The sequence below is a fragment of the Heterodontus francisci genome, chromosome 35, assembly GCF_036365525.1.
Source record: "Heterodontus francisci isolate sHetFra1 chromosome 35, sHetFra1.hap1, whole genome shotgun sequence".
In the NCBI taxonomy this organism is placed as follows: domain Eukaryota; kingdom Metazoa; phylum Chordata; class Chondrichthyes; order Heterodontiformes; family Heterodontidae; genus Heterodontus; species Heterodontus francisci.
In genome coordinates this window covers 19,984,434-19,995,066 of record NC_090405.1, presented here as the reverse complement: position 1 = coordinate 19,995,066, position 10,633 = coordinate 19,984,434, and the positions used below count along the sequence as shown (strand labels likewise).

At 45.0% G+C, this 10,633-nt stretch overlaps 1 non-coding gene across 1 annotated transcript; it reads left to right on the top strand.

Annotated features, from left to right (window-relative positions):
- Positions 1-7,428: 7,428 nt before the first annotated feature.
- trnam-cau (transfer RNA methionine (anticodon CAU)) lies at positions 7,429-7,500 on the top strand. Its single transcript has one exon. It is a non-coding gene; the product is annotated as a tRNA-Met (tRNA).
- The last annotated feature ends 3,133 nt before the right edge of the window (positions 7,501-10,633 follow it).

Here is a 10,633-nt window from a genome sequence, read left to right as displayed (position 1 = left end):
TGGGGATATGGTTCGGAAGGGAGGGGCAGCGATCTCTCTCCATTGTGGGTAAGAACCTGGTCATCAGGTGCGAGGCACTCACGTTGTTGCTGTACATGGCGCAGGTCTGGCCCATACCCCACTCCTGCGCTGTGGCAGTCACCCGAGCCATTTTCCGCTTCATCTGGGGATCTAAAATGGACCGGGTCCGGAGGGACACGATGTTCAAATCTCTGGACAAGGGCGGGAAAAATGTACCCAATGTGGCCCTCATCCTGATGACCACCTTCGTGTGCGGCTGAATCAAGCTGTGTGTAGACCTCCAGTACGCAAACTCCAACTGTCACTATGTGCTGAGGTTCTATCTGTCCCCGGTGTTGTGAAGGATGGGCCTGGTCACATTGCCGCGGAACGCTCCATGCAGTTGGGCGGTGCCGTACCACCTATCATTCGTGGAGCAGTTTCTGCAGGAAAACACCTTTGACCACCGGTCCATCAGGCAGTGGTCTGCATGGAATGTCCTCAAGGCCCTACGGGAATAGGAGACAGTGGATCCTCTCGGATGGTTCCCCGAGCAGACTGTCAAAGTCATTTGGCGGAATGCCTCATCACCAGAACTTTTAAACAAGCACCAAGATGTAGCTTGGCTGGTGGTGAGAAGGGCCCTTCCCGTCAGATCCTTCATGCACACCCGAAGTCTCGCCCCCTCCGCACAGTGCCCCAGTGGTGGCTGTGGTGGGGAAGAGAGGGTCACCCACCTCCTCCTGGAATGTGTCTTCGCAAAGCAGGTGTGGAAAGAGATGCAGTGGTTTTTGTCGAGGTTCATCCCAAGCAGCTCTGTAACACAGGAGTCTGTGCTCTATGGGCTGTTCCCAGGGACGCACACCGAGACAAACATCAACTGCTGCTGGAGGACTATCAATTCGGTGAAAGACGCCCTTTGGTCTGCCCGAAACTTGCTGGTCTTCCAGCGCAAAGAGTTGTCCACCACCGAATGTTGCAGACTGGCACATTCCAATGTCCAGGACTACGTGCTGAGGGACGCACGAAAGCTTGGGGCAGCCGCAGCAAAGGCTCAATGAGGAAAGACCACTGTGTAAGCTCCCCCCACCAAGCTGAACTGAGGGGCTGGATCCATGGGAAGCCCCTCGAACTGTATCGTTGATATTTTCAATTGCTGTAAATGTAAAACTGTAATTGGCATGACAATTGTGAAATGGAAGGGTTGTGAAGAAACTCATGACAGTATTGAAGGAAACTGATCTCCCTTGCAATGTTTGTATTTTTTGGTGCTGTTTTGAAACTGTTTGGCAATGTAATTTTTACAGATTTTTATGAATAAAGTATATTTTGGAAATAAAAAAAAAGATATTCCTCAGAATTTAGAAGAGTGAGAGGTAATCTTACTGGCACCTAAAAATCTTAAGGGATTTAACAGGGTAAATGCTGGGAGGATGTTTCCTCTGGCTGGGGAATCTAGAACTCGGGATCCCAGTCTCAGTATAAATGGCTCAATCATTTAGGACTGAGAAGAGGAGAATTTCTTTTCACTCAAAGTATTGTGAATCTTTGGAATTCTCTACACACAGTGGTTAGCACCGCAGCCTCACAGCTCCAATGACCTCGGTTCCGTTCTGGGTATTGCCTGTGCGGAGTTTGCAAGTTCTCTCTGTGACCCCGTGGGTTTCCGCCGGGTGCTCCGGTTTCCTCCCACAGCCAAAGACTTGCAGGTTGATAGGTAAATTGGCCATTGTAAATTGCCCCGAGTGTAGATAGGTGGTAGGAGAATGGTGGGGATGTGGTAGGGAATATGGGATGAATGTAGCATTAGTATAAATGGGTGATTGTTGGTTGGCACAGACTCGGTGGGCCGAAGGGCCTTTTTCAGTGCTGTATCTCTCTGTGACTCTAGAGATGTGGATGCTCAATCATTGGGTATATCCAAGAGAGAGATCGATAGGTTTTTGGATACTAAGGGAATCAAGGGATCTGTGCTAGTGTGGTCAGATGGAGTTGATGTAGGAGATCAGCTGTGATCTTATCTGAATAATAACAGAAGATTCTGGAAACGCTCAGCAGTTCCAGCAGTATCTGTGGAGAGAGGAAAGGAGGAGCAATGTTTCGGGTCTATAGAAGGGTCACAGAACTGGACCATTAACCCGAGCTTCTCTTCTCCACAGTTGTTTCCGGACTGGCTGAGTGTTTTCAGTATTTTAGGCTTTTTCTTTCTGTTTTTCATCCTTTTCCCATTTGACTATTTGCTGTGAAACTTTCAGCGTTGTGCTCAGTTCTTTGTGTTGTTGTGTTTTCTTTATTTGAAGTAATGTAAATAGTATCCTGAAATGAATTTGCCAAATGGTTGGGCAAATTGTTACAACCAGTTTTTGAGCAAGTTCTCCACAAACACGGTGAAGGATTCCTTCACATTTGTGAAGACCATACAGGACTTGCATATCGATAGCAATGCCGTGTCCATGTGTTCATTTGACATTGCTAGCCTATTCACCAATGTACCACTTCAGGAAGCCATAGATATTTGCACTGCAGTGCTATATCATGGTGATCTAGACCCGTCACCATTGTGTGAATCCGTATTCATTGAACTTATGAACTCGGCAACTTGCACAGTTGAGTTCAGTTTTATTGACACCATTTATCGCTGGTGTTGCCATGGGATCCCCTCTGGGCCCAGCTCTCACAAACATCTTTGTTGGATTCCATGACAAACCTGTTTTTAAGGGAATGACACCTAACCTCCGACCTCTTGCATATTTCCAATATGTAGATGATATGTTTGCTATATTTGAATCCGCAGCTGCATGAAATAATTTCCTTGCACGTCTTCATGGGCTCCATCCTACACTCAAATTCACCTTTGGAATGGAGCTGTCAAATGAGTTCCCTTTCCTTGATGTACGAGTTGAGAAATCTGCTAAGTGGTTCTCTACCACGGTTTACCACAAACCTACCATCACTGGTCAATACACGCGTTGGGATTATTACAGTTCCACGCGCTAAAAGATTGGTCTTATCGACAACCTCATAAATAGGGCTGAGCCATTTGCTCACCATGCAAGCTTGATGCTGAAATAGGGCGAATCAAAGACATCCTGCATTACAATGGCTACACTGATCAGATCATTTCTCACTGTATATCACACAAACTTATAAATGGGCTGAAGGACGTCATTTTGAGCCCTGAAAAGTGCCCAGTCTCCTCAAATTACCCTGGAAGGGTAATTTATCCCCAGTATTTGAGTAACAGGTGAAGCGAGCTGTTTCCTGCTGTTACTATGCAGGAGCAACAAGTGTGGTGTTCGCCACTAACAGGATGCTGCTGTCAAGCAAAAGAGACGTCCTGCCTATCACACAAATAAGTAACGTGATATATGAATTTCAATACCAGTGTGATGCTAGGTTTCTAGACCGTACATCCCAAAACTGGCGGATTGTATCAAATAACATGTCCCTTCCGCTGTTCGCAATGGGCCCTACCCAACCAACCCGTGCTTGCAAAACTCAAAACACAGTATCAAACATGAGATGTGATTCCACAATAGGACAACATTTGCTAAATAATTCTCAGTGTGCTAAGAATTACACTGACAACCGATTTAAGACTGTCATTAGGGCTCGCAGTGTGGTGCATTGGTGTGTACTGTAAACTTCTTATTCTTTGGGCCTCCTTATCTCGAGAGACAATGGATTCGCGCCTGGAGGTGGTCACTGTAAACTACATATATTAATACACAGGGCCCTGTTCTTTGCAGATAGAAAGAACATGCACACACATTGTGCCAGTTTCAGCTAAACAAAATAAGTGACAGCCATTCACTGGCTCATTCCTCAGGGCAATGCCCTGACCAATCAGAGTCAAGCTGCCTGGTTTAAATTTCAAACAAAGCTGGGCAGTTATCTGTCAGTTACCATAAACTGGTGCATTCTGAATGGCAATGCCTCGCCCAATCAGAGTTCACTTGCCAACCAATCAGCACTCTATTCTCATACAGAAGAAAGTTGTTGTTTTCCTTTAAATTGGTATTCTTGTGGATTGCCCTGCTGAGTGCAAGACAAAAACAACTGGCTACCAAAGTTTGGACAACATGTCACTATTTTCACGAAATGATTACTTTTATTTTCAATATAAAAATATAAAGCAATATGAGTGTAACATTTACAGACAAATTCTATTACCTCACATTGCCTGATTCTTTCACACTGACAGACTATGTGAACTACTGTCCCGATTTTGCAGTTCTCACTTCCAGTTAGCAAATGTCAGCAATCTGTGACACAGTGCAGTTTACAGACCAGACCGTCAATCACAACATGCAATAATTGTTCAGCTTATGTTGGACTGGTGGGATTTAGAAATGCCAGGAATTGAGATGAGCTGTTATTGTATTTAATTATTTGTTTCATGGGATGTGGACGTCGCCAGCCAGGCCAGCTTTTATTGTCCATCCCTAATTGCCCATGAGAAGGTGGTGGTGAGCTTCCTTCTTGAACCACTGCAGTCCATGTGGGGTAGGTACACCCACAGTGCTATTAGGAAGGGAGTTCCAGGATTTTTACCCAGCGACAGTGAAGGAATGGCGATATAGTTCCAAGTCAGGATGATGTGTAGCTTGGAGGAGAACTTTCAGGTGGTGGTGTTCCCATGCATCTGCTGCCCTTGTCCTTCTAGGCAATAGAGGATGCAGGTTTGGAAGGTGCTGCCTGAGTAGCCTTGGTGCATTGTTGCAGTGCATCTTGTAGATGGTACACACTGCTGCCGCTGTACGTCAGTGGTGGAGGGAGTGAATGTTGTGGATGGGGTGCCAATCAAGCATGTTGTTTTGTCCTGGATGGTGTCGAGCTTCTTGAGTGTTGTTGGAGCTGCACCCACCCAGGCAAGTGGAGAGTATTCCATCACACTCCAGACTTGTGCCTTGTAAATGGTGGACAGGCTTGGGGAGTCAGGAGGTGAGTTACTCACCGCATGATTCCTACCCTCTGACCAGCTCATGTAGTCACACTATTTATAAGGCTACTCCAGTTCAGTTTCTGGTCAATGGGAACCCCCAGGAAGTTGATAGTGGGGGATTCAGCGATCGTAATGCTGTTGAATGTCAATGGGAGATGGTTAGATTCTCTCTTGTTGGAGATGGTCATTGCCTGGCACTTGTGTGGCGCGAATGTTACTTGCCACTTATCAGCCCAAGCCTGGATATTGTCCAGGTCTTGCTGCATTTCTGCATGGACTGTTTCAGTATCTGAGGAGTCGTGAATGGTGCTGAATTTTGCAATCATCAGCAAACATCCCCACTTCTGACCTTATGATTGAAGGAAGGTCACTGATGAAGTAGTGAAGAAGGTTGGGCCGAGGATACTACCCTGAGGAACTCCAGCAGTAATGTCCTGGAGCTGAGATGATTGACCTCCAACAATCACAACCATTTTCCTTTGTGCTAGGTACGATTCCAACCAGTGGAGAGTTTTCCTCTTGATTCCCATTGACTCCAGTTTTGCTCTGGCTCCTTGATGCCATACTCAGTCAAATGCTACCTTGATGTCAAGGGCAGACACTCTCACCTCACCTCTTGAGTTCAGCTCTTTTGTCCTTGTTTGAACCAAGGCTGTAATGACGTCAGGAGCTGAATGGCCCTGGCGGAACCCAACTGAGCGTCACTGAACAGGTTATTGCAAAGCAAGTGCCGCTTGATAGCACTGTCAATGACATCTTCCATCACTATACTGATGATTGAGAGTAGACTGATGAGGCAGCAATTGGCTGGGTTGGATTTGTCCTGCTTTTTGTGTACAGGACATACCTGGGCAATTTTCCATATTGCCGGGTAGATGCCAGTGTTGTAGCTGTACTGGAACAGCTTGGCTCGGGGCGCGTCAAGTTCTGGAGCACAGGTCTTCAGTACTATTGCCGGAATATTGTCAGGGCCTGTAGCCTTTGCTGTATCCAGAGCCTTCAGTCATTTCTTGATATCACGTTGAGTGAATCGAATTGGCTGAAGACTGGCGTCTGTGATGCTGGGGACTTCAGAAGGAGGCCGAGATGGATCATCAACCCGGCACTTCTGGCTGCAGATTGTTTCAAATTCCTCATCCTTGTCTTTTGCACTGATGTGCTGGGCTCCCCCATAATTGAGGTTGGGGATATTTGTGGAGCCACCTCCTCCTGTTGGTTGTTTAATTGTCCACCACCATTCATCATTGGATGTGTCAGGGTGTAGATCTGATCCGCTGGTTGTGGGATCACTTAGCCCTGTCTATTACATGCTGCTTCTGCTGTTAGGCATGAAAGTAGTCCTGGGCTGTAGCTTCATCAGGCTGATGCCTCATTTCAAGGTATGCCTGGTGCTGCTCCTGGCATGCCCTCCTGCACTCTTCATTGAATTAGGGTTGATCCCCCAGCTTGTTGGTAATGTTAGAGTGGGGGAATATGCCAGGCCATGAGGTTATAGATTGTGGTTGACTACAATTCTGCTGCTGCTAATGGTCCACAGCACCTCATGGATGCCCAGTTATACATTGCTAGATCTGTTCAAAATCTATCCCATTTAGCACAGTGGTAGTGGCACACAACATGATAGAGGGTATCCTCAATGTGAAGACAGGACTTCATCTCCACAAGGACTGTGCAGTGGTCACTCCTACCAATACTGTCATGGACAGATGCATCTGTGGCAGGCAGATTGGTGAGGATGAGGTCAAGTATATTTTTCCCTCTTGTTAGTTCCCTCACCACCTACTGCAGACCCAATCGAGCAGCTATGTCCATTAGGACTCGGCCAGCATGGTCAGTAGTGGTGCTACCGAGCCACTCATGGTGATAGACATTGAAATCCCCCAGCCAGACTACATTCTGTGCCCTTGCCACCCTCAGTGCTCCCTCCAAGTGGTGTTCATCAGTCTCTCGCTGTCTCTTATAATAAAAACAAGAAATGCTGGAACCACTCAGCAGGTCTGGCAGCATCTGTGGAAAGAGAAGCAGAGTTAACTTTTCGGGTCAGTGACCCGAAACGTTAACTCTTCGTTCCGATGAAGGGTCACTGACCCAAAACGTTAACTCTGCTTCTCTTTCCACAGATGCTGCCAGACCTGCTGAGTGGTTCCAGCATTTCTTGTTTTTCTTTCAGATTTCCAGCATCCGCAGTATTTTTCTTTTATTTCACTGCCTCTTGCTGGTTTGCTCAGTACCTTTCTCTGTCTGTTCCTTTCTGGGTCCTGATAATATCTTCCTGGTTTTCTGTGTGTCTTTCTCTGCCTGCCTCATTGTCGGTGCTGTTACTCAGTGTCCTTGTGTCATTGTGCAGTGAGGGTGAGTCCGTCAGCACGTGTGTTGCTGAGTCCGGGATTCTTGAGAAATCCGACTCCAATCCTGTTTTTTTGAAAACTTTGGGGAAATGAACATATTTCACTAACAGGCAGCTAAAATTTAAACAAACAGTTAGCAGAGTGGCGCAGCGGAAGCGTGCTGGGCCCATAACCCAGAGGTCGATGGATCGAAACCATTCTCTGCTATTTATGTTTGGTAATAATACAAACAGTTCACTTTCAAAACATCAAGTATTTCCCCATAATAACAAGATGCTTCCAAAGGCACTCTATTGCAATCAGCTTCTTCCTTCGAGTGAACACATCAATCAACAACAAAATAACTTTTGCTCACACGAACACAAGCTGCAAACACGGACCAGCCGCTCTCCTTTGTCAACCCCTTCCTGCAGAGCCTCCTCTCCACCACCAGATGGTGATGTTGGCCACAATAAAACCAGGGCAAATGGTCACAGTGAGGAGACGGTCAGGAACAGAAAATAAAACAATAACAGGGGAAACCTTTACACAACAACAGGGGACATCTTTACACAACAGAAAACATATTTACACAACAGGAAATACCTTTAGACAACAGGGAGAATACAATCATACAAATGCCTTGTTTCTCCATTTCAGTCTCGTCTCTCTCTCTGTCCCTCACTTTTGCTTCCTCACAGTCTATTGGTTTTCTGTGTGTTTTTCTCTCTGTCCCGTTGTCAATGGTGTTACTCAGCGTCCTTGTAACATTGTGTAGCCAGGCTGAGCCTCCCAACACCTGTGTTGCTGTAATAAAAACAGAAAATGCTGGAAATGCTCAGTTGGTCTGGCAGCATCTGTGCAGAGAGAAACAGTTAACAGTTCAGATCTGTTTCCTTAGCTCACATTAACTTTGTTCTCTCTCCACAGATGCTGCCAGACCTGCTGACTATTTCAAGCATTTTCTGTTTATGTTTCAGATTTCCAGCATCCGCAGTATTTTGCTTTTGTACGTGTGTTGCTTTGTCTGGGACTGTTTGAGTGCAATGCTATTGCTTTATAAACAGCGTTGAAACAAACATTTATCTCACTAACACACAGCACAAATACACAGCTGGATATAAACAGCAGCCTGCAGCAGAGGGCGCAGTGGAAGTTTATTAACACAACTAATTCACCAACACTATATTTACTGCTATCCACAATCACACCACGCTTCGTTTTAACACATTTTACTCTTCATTGACATCAACTTCTTGCTTCCAATAAACACTTCAATTTGGAACACAGCTTCCAAATCACCTTTATTCACAAACTCGAACACAAGCTGCAAATGCTGCAAACACACACCAGCCCAGACTTTCCCCTTTCTGTCAACCCATTCCTGCATCACTGCCTCTCCACCAACAGTTGTTGCTAGAATCATACAATCATAGAATGGCTACAGCACAGAAGGAGGCCATTTGGCCTGTCGAACCCGTGCTGGCTCTCTGTTAGAGCAACTCACCTCATTTCACTCCCCAGTCAGTTCAATTTTGGAGGTGGGAGAACTTCTCGAAAGAATAATTCGGGACAAAATTAATAGTTCCATGGACAAATGTGGGTTAATTCAAGAAAGCCAGCATGGATTTCTTAAGGGAAAATCATGTTTAACTGTCCTGCTGGAGTTTTTTGATGAGGTAACAGACGCTGTTGATGTGGTGTACATGGACTTTCAAAAGGTCTGGCAGCATCTGAAAGGTCACTGACCTGAAACGTTAACTTTGCTTCTCTCTGTACAGATGCTGCCTGACCTGCTGAGTATTTCCAGCATTTCTTGTTTTCATTATGGCACAGAGTTCCCTTTTCAAACTTACAGAATTAACCACAATAATGTACTCTGAGATTCAAGTTAAATATCAGCCCAATATTTACACACATTATGAGTTTATAAGTTTCAGTATTAATTCCCATAGTGCATCCTGACATATACATTAGATATAACATAACATAAGAACAGAAGAAATAGGAGCAGGAGTAGGCCATTCGGCCCCTCAAGCCTGCCCCGCCATTCAGTAAGATCATGGCTGATCTGCCCCAGACCTCAACTCCTTTTTCATGCCAGCTCTTCATAGACCTCAACTCTCCAATATTTCAAAAATCTATTTACATCCTCTTTAAATACTTTCAGTGATTTAGCCTCCAATACTGTCTGGGGTAGAGAATTCCAGACATTCACTACCCTCTGAGAGAAGAAATTCCTTTGCATCTCAGTGTTAAATGAGTGTCCCCTTATTCTGTAACGATGTCGCCTAGTTTGAGATTCCCCCACTAGTGGAAACATTTTCTCAACATCGACCCTGTTAATAAAAACAAGAAATGCTGGAAATACTCAGCAGGTCTGGCAGCATCTGTGAAGAGAGAAGCAGAGTTAATGTTTCAGGTCAGAGACCCTTCTTCACCCTGTTAAGTCCCCTCAGAATCTTGTACGTTTCAAAAAGATCACCCCTCATTCTTCTAAACTCTAATGAATAACCTGTTTAGCCGTTCTTCATAAGTCAACCCCTTCATCCCAGGAATCAGCTGAGTGAATCTCTTTTGAACTCCTCCAATGCCAGTACATCCTTTCTTAAGTCTAAATCTCAAGTGCGATATCAGATTGAGAGAATCTGAAAGATAGTATAACCTGAGATACAAACTGAGAATTCAGTTTAAAACTCCCCCGGATTGTGAAACTAAAAGATACAATAGCAATTCAATTTGTATAGACTGTGCTTTGGATCACATTCCAGCCCTCATACAGTATCAGACTGGAAGATACTGTAGCAATTCCATTAGTGCAGACTCAGCTCTACATTACAGAGCAGGGAACATATTTAAACAACCGGGAACACTTTTACACAAGACGGATCATATTTACACAACTGAGAAGATCTTTACCCAACAGGGAACCATTTTACACAATAACAGAGAACATCTTTACACAACAGCGAATACAGTAACACAACAGAGAACATATTACACAGCAGGAAATATCTTTAAAAGAACACAAGGGACATCTTTACACAACAGAGAACACAATTACATAAATCATCAGTCTTTCGCTGTCTCTTGCTGGTTTGCTCAATACCTTTCTCTGTTTGTTCCCTTCTGGGTCCTGATAATATCTTCCTGGTTTTCTGTGTGTCTTTCTCTGCCTGTCTCATTGTCGGTGCTGTTACTCTGTGTCCTTGTGTCATTGTGCAGTGAGGGTGAGTCCGTCAGCACGTGTGTTGCTGAGTCCGGGATTCTTGTGAAATCCGACTGCAATCCTATTTATATAAAAACATTGGGGAAATGAACATATTTCACTAACGGGCAGCTAAAATTTAAACAAACAGTT